Consider the following 15,067-nt stretch of genomic DNA (forward strand, 5'->3'; position numbering starts at 1 on the left):
GAAGAGCGAGGCTGGCAGGACGCCAGCGATGAAATGATGAAGATTTTGGTCCGATGTCCCAAGATGCTCAGCGGTTACACGAGGCTCTGATGTAATATAATGGGGCACATTTGCTTTAATAAAGCTGTTACAGGCTACATAGGAACAATTCATGAGCCCGCACTAGCTGGTTTAGATCGCAAAAGTGCGAGTTAAGCATACAAAGTAACTGGTAGGCTGGTGACACTCTACGTGTGGGAGGGTAGGATGGAGGGCCAAACGCTTTGGTAGCAGGCCTCGATTGTGCATTGATCTGACTGCAGACTGGCCCTCCTATGGAGAGCCCATATGGATGTATGCAGCGCTATGTAGGGAGCCCTGGACATGTCACGTAGTCATACATGAAGACCTGACGGTATTCTAAACTGGACTAATCGATTATGACCGTACGACCAATATGCAATAAAATACAGTATCCCGCATAATGATACTACTACTACTAATAATAATAATAATAAAACACACACACACGTAAATATGCTAGCTCTGTTCTTTCTTCTTTTCTTCAGATCACATGTCAGACTAAGAACAAGCCTACGTGAGGCAGGATGCGTGCAGTCATAAAATGGGAAATCCCTGCAGTGCAGTAGGAGGGACGTTATTTGCACATGCTTCACATCCCCCTTTCGAATTTCGTCATTATAGATTCAGTGTTTGGTTTCAGCATCGTACAGCAAGCTGCTCCGTCTAGAGGATGTCGTATAATGAAAGTGACGAATCATAACGAATATGTAACTTGTTTAGCTCACATAGCCTTATAGTTACGGTAAAAGGCTATGAAGGCTATGAAGCATCGGAAATAAATCCGAAATAAGGACTAACAGCGCCATCTATCTATCTATCTATCTATCTATCTATGGTGTTGTGTAAAATAAAGAGAATTATGACAATGAATTATGTTAATTAGGGAAATTGTGTTTTTGGTTGCGTCTGCGTGCGTGTGCCTAAAGTATATTACATTTTTAATGAAAGAACTGTAAAGAGAAAGTTAAAGAAATAAAATAAGATATGTAGTTAGTTAGAAATATACTGTAGTATATTATAAGGTTAAGTTATTCATGTCAAGTTATTGATAAATCAATACCTATTATCCCTACTCCTACATAATGTTCATATACAAAAAAAATAAATAAAATGGTCTTGAGTAATAATTCTTCAGGCTTTCTGAAGCTGTTGGACATTGGATGATTTCTCATTTTCAGTCCCATCCTTGTACCTGACCATTTTCAGAGGAATGTTTATTTACTTATTTATGTTAAACCACTTAGGCACTTTGAGACAAGCTTGTCACAAAAACACATAATTTGATTGAATCTATACACAAGAACTGGTCTTGTCAAAATTGATGGAATTATGAACACCGAAAAGTATACATTTTCATTTTGATCACCATGTAGTACCATTAGGAAAGAGTCTGATTCTGACTCGAACAGGTTTATCTTTCAGCATGACAATGATCCCAAACACACTGCCAGTGCAGTAAAAGCATATCTGGATAGAAAAACAAATATGGGAACACCATCAGTCATGTAGTGGCCTCCCTAGTGCCTAGACCTCAATAGTGAAGCACTGTGTGATCATATTGATGCAGAACAGAAGAAAAGGCAGGCAACATCCGAGGAATCTCTTCAAATGTCCTTCAAAAAGCCCGGAATGGTATTCCTGAAGACTACTTAAAGAAATGACAAGAAAGCTTGTCAAAGAGAATTCAGGCTGTGATGAAGAATAAAGGTGGTACTAAACTGACTTTCAAGCTCATTAGAATTGTACAAACAGTTTTCTCCCTAATTAAATACTGTATTTCCATGTATGTTTGCACATATTGCTGCACATATTTCCTGTCTTCCTAGCAATATATAGAAAAATAAGTGGTAGCTTAAAACCTTTGCACAGATGTATTTTTCTACCGATGTTCACGGGGTTAAAGACCAAAGTCATTTTCGTTTGAGTGACGGTAAACACGCTTGAAATCTTGCGCCATCCTGAGGCCCACTCGGGACACACAAAATAAACAAAAGCGCCATCTCCTGGAGAAACCCAGATCCTACATGTGGATGAATCTTTCTTGGTTGCTTTGGCATATTTCTCAAAACATTTTAAAAGACCTTAGCTCGAAAACTTAATTTACCAAAACAGCCCTTTCATCCTGCACTACAATCTACAAAAGACTGTAACCTCCCTAAAACATTTAATCCGCCTGTCAAAATGAAGGTTTTTGGTCATAGACACCACAATGAATCTTGTCACACGATGTGGAGCAGTGTGGTCAAAAATGTTTATATCCCATTTAGTCAGAATGATAGAAAACTAGAAGTATGTTCTTGTCTTCAAATGTAACAAAAAATCTTATCTTATATGTATTTACTGAATGCCTACAGCAGGGGTGGGGAACTCCAGTCCTCTAGGTTTTAGATATCACCCTGGGTAAACACACCTGAATGAAATGACTAGTTCATTACCAGACCTCTGGAGAACTTAAAGAAATGTTGAGGAGGTAATTTTGCCATTTAAATCAGCTATGTTGGATCAAAGACATCTAAATCCTGCAGGATACGAGCCCTTGGACCCTTTGAATACGTTATCAAACTATTAACTGACTGCTAAGCAAATATTCCTGAGATGTTCATTTAAAAAGCAAAAGGTTTTACATTCTACTTTGTAAAGCAAAGGAGCACTCACATTTCTTTGTAACGTGAGGGGTAAATTTCCTGCATTGTCTCACATTAAACAGAAAATGAACATTTTACAATAGAGAATAAAACCACAATCAATGCCATTAGTAACACAATATAAGCTGTACAGTTGTACATTAGAATAAAAACAAATGATAAAAAAAAAACTGTCTGGGATTCAATCTTGATCTGTTTGGCTGCAAATTCTCACTCTTTCTTGCAGCAAGTGCATTATTCTGCATGGATGAGTCTAATAGTTAAACATAATATTCTCAATCTTTTCCACTGAGATTAAACACAGTGTATTAAATGGACAACAAGGTTAGTCACTTTATATAATGTGCATAAATATTCATAAAACAAAACATGAGAGATGCTTGTTTTGTTGTTCACAAAACAAAACAAAAATATAGTGAAAGATTGCTGTGACTGAACTAAGCAGCATAGCACAGAGAGGGACTGTGATTTGCACCTAAAGGTTTTGTCAGTAAACACTGAACCTGTACTAGATTTTTTCTGTGTTGCTGTCATGTTGAACAGCTCTGCTCAAGGTTAGAGAGGTATGAAAGAGTTAAAGATGCAACGTGAGATATTGAAGTTTGAAACAGAAACAGGATCTGCCTGTGAGCGTGTAACTGTAATTGCTGGACTGGATTTTCCCGTCAGTGTCTGGAGACCCGAAGAACAAACTCTAAAACTTTTTAAGAGCTATTTGTCTTTCAGCCAGCCTGTCTTCTTCTTAACCACATCATTCTGTGTTGAGTTAGTAAGGCTCAGTTAGTTCCATAAATGAAGTGTGTCAACTTTATGGGAAATTACACTTCAACAAACAGCTGTGTTAAATAGCACGCTGCTGTATGTGTGTGAGTGTTTCCTGTTCAGTTTTTCACTGGCACAACGAGATGACCTGATGAAAAAGAGGAGCAGCACGGTCATTTATTAACAATAGCACACATATAGTTTCATGCACCAGGGGGCAAACTTCCCTTTATAGTAACAGTGGCATCTGAAGGTCAGTGCTGTTGCTCATTTATATTTGGCTGACACATGAAACACATATAAAACATTGAAGTGTATATATATATTGAAGAAATAATAAAGAAACATAAAAAAATATATACACAACAAATTATACAGATACCTGTTATAAAGAGCCGTGTTGATGCGATTATGCTAATGAACATTTTTGGGTTTCATAAACTACATTAAAAAGAGGCCCAACAATCAGATTTGGGCAACAGTGGGAAGAAGGAACTCCTTTTTAACAGAAATAAACCTTCTTATCCTCTTAATTTTCACAGAGCTTAAAAATTATGGATTTAGATACATAAAGATTGTGTTTGTTGCAGAAATTGTATTTTTGATAGTAAAAAACATTAGAAACTTTTGAAAAAAAGAAAAAAGTTTGCAACCACTGCCTTGGAAACACTAATATATGGCAGTATTAGTGAGGAGGGAGTTACTTGGAGGTAAGAAAACAAAAAAGAAACAACCCCCCCCCCCCCAAACAGTCTGTACACTTAAAATATATAAATTTAACTGTTCAGTTGGACCTCAAGACCTAATTCAGCAGACATTATATATGCATTGAACCCCTGTTTTGTTTGTAGTACATAGATTATGTTGTAGTGCAGCCTTATTTGATGCCATAAACTCAGCTTTTCTTGGATCGTTTTCATCATTTCTTGCCTCCACACACCATACATTAAACATTATAAAAGGAAAGCACCTGTGTGGCAGGACAAAGTATTTATTGATATTTAAACTTCCTTATGTAAACTGTCAGCTGAAACCAGCCACCGGCCAAATGACATATCTTTCATGTACACCTTCCACCACTACCTAACAGGAAATTTAGGTCGGGGCAGAGGTGTGTGGGTGTGTACATGTGCGGATGTGAACATATGAGAATTCAGGCTTTCCTTCATACACAACTCTGAAAAAAACAAACCATTTATCATGTTGTAATTTGAAAATAATTTCCACATGTGGCAGTTATGTGAAGGTCTTAATAGCCAGAACATTATGGCTAATTTTCACGTTTACATTACAGCACATATGACCATATCTCGGATAGTTTTTCTCCACTTTCTCAACCTACTGAAAGTGATTTAAGAGAAGTCTAATGCTGTGAGCTCGAACAGTTCAACACACTGAACCCACGGTGCCATTAAAACAACCTCCTGACCCCCTCAGGCAGAGAGCTGGCCCTCTCTGATAATATTTTCATAGGCTGTGAATTATAAGTGTTTAAAAGGGCACTAATCACAGAGTTATGCTCATGCCAAGAGCTGCTTAGCATCAGTAACCACAGAGTCTGGACGGAGAGTCTAGCGGACCAGATTTTAGCCAAAGTTAAAACATTCATTATAACAATTATTTTTTATAGCATATCTGCCTGTTAAGAAAGCACAGAGTGGAAAATGCAAGAAAGGAAGGAAGACGGGGGATGAAATACAGCAAAGCCTTCTTTAGTCAGATTTAAACCATCCGCACCACTTATATGTGTAACGTGCGCTGGGGACGGTTGCATTTTCAGAATTTTCCAGTCTTTCTAGCAGAGTTCAAGAATGGGGGAAGGAAATGGGGAGCCGTCCTTTGAAGGTCTGGAGAAAGGCAATCATCCTCTGAAAAGTCTACATCATGAGTATCTCCAGAACTGGGTTTAACCTCCAGCTGATCTCCTAAAAGTGCATAAAGTATAGGCATGAATGCATGTTAGTTTACCTCAGGCTGAATATGACTTAAATATGCTGCCTCTAAGTAAGTGAACATAAAATGACCAAACATTTACACTGCAGGCTCTGGATGAGCTTGCCGTGTAAATCCAGAGATCAAGGCCACTTTGTGAAGTGGCCTTGATCTCGGTGAGAAGTAAAGCAAAACACATGTACAACATGCTTAAAAACAAAACAGTCAGGACGTTTGTCAAATGGGAAGAAGAAAGGAAAGCTTAAAATCCATCATTAAAAAAAATCATGCATTTTATTTTTTAGGTCATTTCACTGGATTTATTTAATCCAGTGAAATGACCACTGGATTAATTAACCATCACTTATTGGGAAATTCTAGTTAAGCAGTGGTGGCGGGTTGTCGGTGCATTGGCAGCTTCAAGCTGCCCGTCTACCTGCAGAGAGTGCCCTTTGTCAGATGAAGGCAGTGTCAATGAGCCTGTGAGCCACTCTTCCTCCTGATATTGTTGGTCATTTAGCGAGCCAGAGAAGAGGGATGTTCAAACATACAAAAACCTGAAGAGAAACTGAGTGCTAAAAAAAACAATGAAAAGAGTCCACTGCAGCTGCTGTCTTTACTTTTCATGCTGTATTCTTTGGTGTTTTTTGTGCTTCTCCTGTTCATGGTGACGCCTGCTGTCTCTCCTTACCCTGTTCTGGTTCACTTGTCAGCCAGTCAGCATTCGAGTGACGCACAGCGTCATCCACATCGAGCAGCCTGCAGTTGGGATTTTGGAGAACTGCGCAGGAGAACGTTTGCCGTGGTTGAAAGCCCCTCTTGAAACTGTACGCTGTCTGTAGGAAAATACTGTCGCAAACAGACACAATTGTGGTTACATAAATTGAGATCTTGGACAGTGATACATGAAAAATGCAAAAATGACAACAGAATATCATGTGCTGAAATTATTTTGACACCCTATAATTACAAAATGAGCTGTGATCAATCAGTCCACACATCCACACACTTTACATTCCTACCTTCATAGCTACCTACCTATCTCTCCACTGTCTGCATCTTTTCACTTCCTCTCCCACTCTCCTGTGTTTTCTTTGGCCTGGCACTGAGGATCTGGAAGTGTCACCTCATCACAGCAGAGATTTGTTTCTCTTGGAGGCTTCCGTAGGATATCTGCTAATATGATTTGAAATCCTCAACTTGAAATTGGCAGATTCTTACAAACACTGCTGGCTCTGACACGACTCTGTGAAGTGCAGCATTCTAGTCTATCTGAGAGACAGACTACCTGCAAAAACTACAATCAGACCCAGCGGTCTGTGGGCTGGTGCCAGTTTGAACCTTTCTTTACTTTGGCTGGATCGTACTGTGGAAACAAACAACCTATCAGGCAACATATCATGGAGTGAATATGTAGTATTTGAGTATTTAGTACTTGACATTTAACAGAAACTATGGATCAGCTTTGCACATTAAAAAGATCATATAAAAGAATCACCAAAATCAGCGATGCACAATATATGTGGTACAGACAACATTATGAATGTGTGAGACAGAAATTCCAGGGTTCTAAAAAATGTAATAATACAGCAAATCAAATTATGCTAAAATAGACTGGAAAGATTTTGTTAGGTCAAGGCCATACAGCGTAGATGAGGTACTAACATAGCCTACGAGATTAGAAAGTGAAGGCATGCAGATGTACCTTAAACTTGCATTCTTCCTAATGACCAGCAGAGGGTGTGCAGGGTTCTGAATGTTAAAGAAATTAGATTATGTAGATGTTTATGAGAAGATGTGTGTTTGTGTGGGCAGGGGGCAGCTTGTCATCTCCACTCACCCTGCAGGCAGTCTTTTAAGTTCGGGCCCTCTACCAGAGATCTGGGAGCTTGAGGGTCCTGCGCATCATTTTTGCTGTTCCTAGGACTGCGCTCTTCTGGACAGAGATCTCAGATGTTCTTCCTGGGATCTGCCGGAGCCACTCACCCAGTTTGGGGGTCACTGCACCAAGTGCTTCGATTACCACTGTTGCTTGTGGTAATCAAACACAATATATTGCCACATCGTGTCAAGCTCTCCTCTCAGCCATTGGCATTTCTCAGGCTTCTTGTGTTCTTTCTTTCTGATTTTGCTTTCACTTGGCATTTCTACATCTGTCACTGCGGTCATCTTCCTCTGCTTGTCCATCACTACAATGTCAGGTTGGTTACCCATCACCAGCTTGTCCATCTGTATCTGGAATTCCCACAGGATCTTAGTTCGGTCATTCTTAACCACCCTAGGAGGCATATTCCATTTTGACTGGACCTGGGACTTCTAGGGCTAACATTCGGCCCATCGCCTAAAGGGTAGCCCACAAACTGACGGGTGATGTCACTGTGGCTAGTGAGTACAGTCTAAGTAAGTACAGTCTATGGACCAGTCAAACCTCAACAGAAAAAGAGAAGAGTGGTCAATATTTAAAGGGCACTCACATGACTCCTGTTTATTTTGACAAAATCCTGTGTGAGGAAAGTTGGTATAAAATGTCCAACATTTTCAGAGAGTTGATGGTTTGCCCTCACTGAAGGGGGCTAGGCTTGATGCTGGGCTAAGAAAGAAAATGGGGCTACTAGCCTGTCCTATCATTTATCTGTAATGCTGTGTTGGCTGGATCAGATTAGACCAAGAGGTGAGGACAGTGATTGAATGTACATGAGTGAAACTTTACTGACATTACCTAAAAGCCCCCAAAATTCCCCAAAGCTCAGATGCTGGTTTTGGCAACTACTCTGTCTTCAAAAAGCGCATCAGCTAGGGTGAACACTTTGAAATTATAAACAAAGGGCTTGTAGAGTTTGGAAGAAGTGATTTGGCCAGATCTCTTCCAGATCTCTGCAGCCCACTCCACATCTCTGCTTGAGCCTTCAGGCTATATTTGTCAGTACTACCATAACATACCTAAAATGTCCAGCTCAGTGCTCTGTGGTTGAGTTGCATGATGGGTAATGACTGTGCCAGGTTAAAAGAAAGAGTAAAAATCCTAAAAATTCTCACTTTGAGTCCAGCATTGTTAGAAGAGTACCATACTGAGTTCCCTTCACTTTGCACAGTTTGACCACGCTAAGATTTGCTTAAATGTTTTTTCTTTACTCTCTGATCTTAATCCTTCTTTAACAATGCATTTCATTTCTTGCATTATATTTTATTTCTCTGTTTCTTTATGTCCCCAGTCGTACCCGCCTTGTGCATCTTACTGCCAGTTTCTCTCATTTTTTCTTTTCCCCTGCTCTTCAGCACATCTGAAGTCAAGGTGATTCAGGAGCAGTTCTCCTCTTTCTAGATGACAGGCTTTGGCAGCGGCAGTTAAGATGGACAGTTTTTGCATAGGTGGTGTGTATATTACAACATCTAACTGGTTTTCCAGCTGGGGAGAAAGTGATGTGCATGCAAAACAATAATGTTTTGTGTTACTTTGTTCTGCCGCTTGTTGCGGTTTGAATTCAGCACAAGAGCAAAAGTTCAGTCACATAGTGGTTTGGATGAATGTCAGGGGTAAGGTTTAAAGAACGACGCAGGTTGGTGGAATGCCCTCACAAATATTCGTGTGTGTGTGTGTATAAAACGTGGTATGGCAAGAGTAAGACAACATTCTTGAGATGCAACGTGTCTTCTCCCTTTTGCTCACCTTCTGTCGAAAACATCAGGTGGCTCTCGGGAGACATGAGCAAAGGCTTTTGGGGAGGAACAGAGAGTCGGGTATAGAGGAAAAAGCACAGAGAGAGTGTGTGTGAACAAGACACAGGAAAATGAGTAAACTCTTACCAGAAATCCTAATGACTGTTTTTGTGTGACAGCTAACTTTAGACTATAAGGAACTGGTAGCTCACAAATCTAGAGTAAAACTGAAAGTATCATTATTAACAACAACCGAACAGATAAAAACAAATTCTTGCTTGCAAAAAGCTTTACACACTTTCCCAAGTCCAAATTTGGTAATAGGTAAACAGACTGGAGTCGTAAAAGACTTTTTTTACCTCAAAAAACAAAGCAGTTTTGTGTATTGAGGTATTTTACAAATATTACTTTACAAATCATCGTTACTGAAAGGTAATAAAGTAGCCATGTAGATTTACTCGGGAATTTCTAGGGAAATAAATGCAAAATATTGATTTTCTTAACATGAGCACAGCATCTAAATCCTAAGAGTATACAGAAGTAAGCTTGGTCTCCAAAGCCACATCTTTCTATTACTTTTTTCATATTAAAAGACTTTAAAACACACTTGGTGTAAAACTTGTTTTACAAACTACAAACTCTGATAATGATAAACGAAAAAGATCAGATTCTTTGATGTAGTCATATATTTCTCATTTTGTGTATTACATTATTGCATTTTGAGTCTCGCTATCACTAACACAATCAGCCAACACTGCATTATATTTTTCAATGTGACTGCAGCTAATTACTCTTCTCACTGCTCATCTATAAAGGTTTCATTTTAAGGTCTTAACCGTGGTAATAAAATGGTAAATGGCCTGTATTTATATAGCGCTTTTACTAGTCCCTAAGAACCCCAAAGCGCTTTACATATCCAGTCATCCACCCGTTCACACACACATTCACACACTGGTGATGGCAAGCTACATTGTAGCCACAGCCACCCTGGGGCGTACTGACAGAGGCGAGGCTGCTGGACACTGGCGCCACCGAGCCCTCTGACCACCACCAGTAGGCAACGGGTGAAGTGTCTTGCCCAAAGACACAACGACCGAGACCGTCCAAGCCGGGGCTCAAACCGGCAACCTTCCGATTACAAGGCGAACTCCCAACTCTTGAGCCACGATCGGAACTATATTGGGAACTATATTGTTTATAGTTCCTAATGAGCTCAGTAGATTATATACTGTCAATAATAAAACACACACAATAAGCAGTGAGGTGCCATGATGCTTTAACACACAGGTGTCAAACTCCAGGCCCCAAGGGCCAGTGTCCTGCAGGTTTTAGATGTGTCCTTGATGCAACACAGCTGATTTAAATGTCTAAATTACCTCCTCAACATGTCTTGAAGTTCTCCAGAGGCCTGGTAATGAACTAATCATTTGATTCAGGTGTGTAGACCCAGGGTGAAATCTAAAACCTGCAGGACACCGGTCCTCAAGGCCTGGAGTTCGACACCCCTGCTTTAACAGCTGTTAGTGAAGCTCTTCCCCAGAATGCCCAGCTGTATATATGCAACTCCTGACTTTTAGTCTTTGCTCAGCTCTACACATTTCTTTTTCATTTCCCTCCTTTCTGTTTTTAGCTCTTTGCCTTCTCCTTTCTTTCTGTGTTAGGCCTCTGCTATAAAATATTTTAACACTTGAGCTTTACTCATCTTACGCTCCCCTCTTGTCTCCTCTCGCCTTCTAGCATCAACACCCAGTCCCGCCTGTGACCGTTCCCCTATTGCTCCCCATCTATCCCTCTTCCTTGTCACTATCACATGTACATTTAGTAAATGTTAAGCATATATAACACATCATCTGTTGGTTGGCCACCCACAAACCATATATAGTACGTTCTCTCTGTTTTCTAATGCTTACTTTCCTATTTCTTTGTCTTTTTGCCCCGTGTTCCACCTCCTCTTCTTCTCTTTCACCTAATTCTGCCTATTTATTGTTACTGCGTATCTTTCTTCTCTCCCGCCTATATCGCACTTCATCTCTCAGTTTCTCTCAACACCGGTTTCTGTGTGTCTCTGTGAGCATGCCTCTCTGTGTGCTGATGTCATGTGTTTGCTTTGGGCTGCCCCGCACCCTTTGACATATATATGGACCGAAACATGTGATAATGTTTACCCAGACAACTCCTTTAATTGTCTGTTTAAACACAATAATTCACACTTTTAAATTCCAGAGAAGGAAAGGTCCGAAAGGGAACTGTACAGGCGAGAGAAAATAAGAGCAATATGTCCTTGAAGCATAACTTTGAAATGAACTGAAGGAGGTCGTATTAATTATTGCTGAATTATTATGCGATTAAACAACGACTAGTTAGTTCCTTCCAGCCATAAACAAAGAAGAAGACTTTTATGATGAGCTGCAACAAGCTTGGTGTTACCTGGAGATCTACCTCCCGCTCTCCTCTTCCTGTATGCCTTTGTAGCTGTGTCCCATAAGTCTGCACATTAGCAGCGGGATTTAAAACTCTGACACTGAAGGATGCTTCATAGGCACAGCTGCCAGGATTGATCTATGTTAAAGACATTCGGGGGGGGAACACAGGGGTGTATCTTATTTGTAACGGGCCCAGGGCCTCCTCTCCATCATATTTATACACACACCTTCTCCTGCCATTAAACATGCGAGTCAGTTTGCTTTTGCCATGAGGAAGGTGGACAAGGTTACTGCCTCTTAAATAAGACCTTGACACACCTGCATGAATTTATGCCATAAAGACACCAGCAAACTGACTTCTCCCAGTTAGTTCTCTCGGTCCCTCGGTCTCTCACCCTCATTCTGTGTCTTCTAGTCTTGTCTCTGTCTCCTCCATCTGTTCCCTGTATTTAGTCAGTCTGTGTACGTGTGTCCCATTTTGTACGTGTTTTCCTGTGCCTGGTCTCAGTTTGTTCCCTGCTTTATTCTGACAGTCCCGTGTGCATTGAGTTTCTGTGTCGAGTCCGGGCTTCTGCCTCTGTGTTTCTTGCTCTTCCTGTTTTATTTTGACAGGCCCTCGTCTTGTGTGTGTTCTGTTTAGTTTTGTTTCCCCTGTCGTTACTCTGGCCTAGTTCACCTGTGCCTTGTTTCCCTCAGCTGTGTTCCATCTTCCTAATTACCTCGTGTGTGTAAGTCCTCAGTTTCTCATTGTTCTTCATGACATTGCTATAGCAGCTTCCCTCATGCCGTGTGTTTTCTAAGCTCTCAGTTCCTTGTGCTAGTAAAGATTTTGTTTGTGAAGTCCAGAAATGAAGCTGTGCTAAGTTCTGAAGTTTGTCTATGGACTCCTGCATTTGAGTCCTCTCTCTGCCTGCAGCACAAAAGATGCCAAATAAAAGATGATGTTCATCTTCTTCAGATTAAGCTTCGATAAACCGTTTCTAAAGAAACTTTAAAAATCCAAATCCTGCTATCAGTGTGCGTATCTACAGTTTATCATTTACTGAAGTCAGTGGTAGCCAAGCTCAGACTCATGAAGTTGCCAGCACACAGCCTCGGCCCGCTGAGCCACAGATCACCTTGTTAGTCTTGATTTCCAAACCTGGAAGTTCCATCTGTGTGATTCACTCCAAGGTTGACTGAAGGATCAGGTTGCCCCTCTGGCTTCCTGATGTGTGTGTGTGTGTATCTCTACGGCATGTGTTCACATGTGTGCGCTGAATGAGGGCCAGGTATGGGTTGAGGAGAAGGATTGATGGTCCTGGAGGGACAGAGCAGCTGGAACAGAGAACACCGGATAGACAGACGGACGGATGGAGAGGAACAAGGGAATAAATCAGAGAAGAGAGGACATAAAGGAAGGTGGCTAGCAGTGCCGAGGATGGAAAGAAATGGAGAAAGAAGACAAGAGAGAGAGGAGAAATGATGAAAAGGAGGGAGAGGGGATCAGAGAAAAAAGAGATTTGTCGAGACAAACAAACTGCAAATTCTTCAGAAATGATGTGATGTAAGATTTCAGCAATAGTCCAGCAGGCGCAATATGTGCCGTCATTCAAAAATGCCAAGAGACCATAGGAAATATCATATAATACTAATGTATCTGACCACAACCATTCTTGAGTCTGTGCAGACGCAGACAGATACACACACACACACACACACACACACACACACACACACACACACACACACACACACACACACACCTCACATCCCTCCCTCCTTCCCTCTTCCTTTCTTTCACTCTCCACTTCTCTTTTCCTCTTTTTACCACATCCCTTACTTTCTCCCTTCCCTTCTGCTGCTAACCCATTCAAGACAGACAGACAAACACACACACACACACACACACACACACACGCTATATGCCTCCTTTTCCTGACCACATCCCCTCCTCTCTCCTCTCCTCCCAACCTCAGGTCGTGTGGTAATGAGTGTGTGATGGAGCCTCGTGGCTACCAGACTGGCAGAGGTATTTTTAGCACTTCTCGTGGTTTCCATCACTAAATATGCTCCAACTTCATATTTCAAACTTGAAGCTAACCTCAAAGGGGAGAAATGGTTTAAGCTATTAGACGTTGCTGTTAAATGTGTCGGTGAGAATTGTAGATAACTCACCGGTGGGGAGTTCAACTCGAAAGAAAAAAAAAAAAGCTACATGAACTTACATTAAGAAGAACAAAAAGGCTAAAATTTCAGACAACCAAGAGTTATATTATCTCTGTGTTATACTGAGGAGAAATAAGTGAGGAGAAACACACGTAAATCAGTCAAAGCAAAAATATTTTCACTATATTACAGCAGTTTTTATTTTAAAAAGCTGCAGAGCATTGAAACAGAGATTATTTCTACCCATCAACATATATAATAATACCACACTGTGTATCTTTTTAAACCTGGTACCTAGATACCTAATGATTAACATCAGCCTGAGATAAACTATTGATTTGACACCAAAAAAACGGGTTAAATTTTGCACTGGTGCAGTTTCATTATTTGACGCTGGGTGTGGAGGACAGTTAAACAGGCATGAAACGCCATGGAAAAATACTGCTATAAATGTGTACCTCACTGTGATACCAGCATCCTTACAGCAACACGAGTACTGTGGACATCAGGGTCTGTCAGGGCCTGGAAAGGAACCTTGACCAGGGCTGGCTTTAATTTAAAGGTGACATCTTTCCTGACAAATGCCATATGGGTATTGTGTTGCATGCGGTTTTATGCTGCTGGCAAGAAACAAAAGTCCTGACAAAGTGTGCTCTAAAACAAAAAGAAAGCATATCAGCAGTTTCCCCAAAGTAATAACTGACCTAAGTCTGCAGTTTGTGCCTGCTCACTTGGGCCATTTTTGTTGCAGAAATATTGCTGTCTCAACCACAATTTGTGTTGATAAAAAAGCTTGTCATGCATTGCTCACTTTATTTCCATATGGCCCAGTCAGCTGCAGTTGCCACTAAACAGTACATTTACTCTAAAATGCTTAGCAGAAATTCCCGTAACAGAGCCAATTTGTTCCCAAAAGGGGTCCCAGTACAAATTTTCCTACCTCTTTTTCCACTTTCAGCTTGTTGTTGTCTGAAACTGTAATCAGCCTGAGCTGGAAAACCTTGCAGATAATCCGGAAAAGTTCATTTATTAAAAAAAGAAACCCAACAACACACACATATATACACAAATTCATTTATGTTTAAAAGAAAATCTGTAAACAAACAGAGATAGAAAGTGTTTCATGGTAGGCACCGTAATCTATTTCTGCTTGTGGTGTGCACTGACAATCAGATTACTGGCCAAAGTGATCTGAACATGTGGAAAGACAAAAATAAGAAGACTAATTCCCTCTGACAACAGAACACGATGATTCCTCTCATCTCAGCAAAGTGCTTCTCAAAGTGCTGAATGAGTCGGCTAATTTCAGATGATCAAACCAAAAGCGATTGGGTTTCATTTAATTGATCTCTCTGTTATTATATAACTTACGTTTACTTAACAACAAAACACAGGAGACTTCTCTGGTAATTCGATCTAACTGCACCAAGTTCAATT

The sequence above is a fragment of the Perissodus microlepis genome, chromosome 11, assembly GCF_051167445.1.
Source record: "Perissodus microlepis isolate ML-2025 ecotype Zambia chromosome 11, ASM5116744v1, whole genome shotgun sequence".
NCBI lineage: Eukaryota > Metazoa > Chordata > Actinopteri > Cichliformes > Cichlidae > Perissodus > Perissodus microlepis.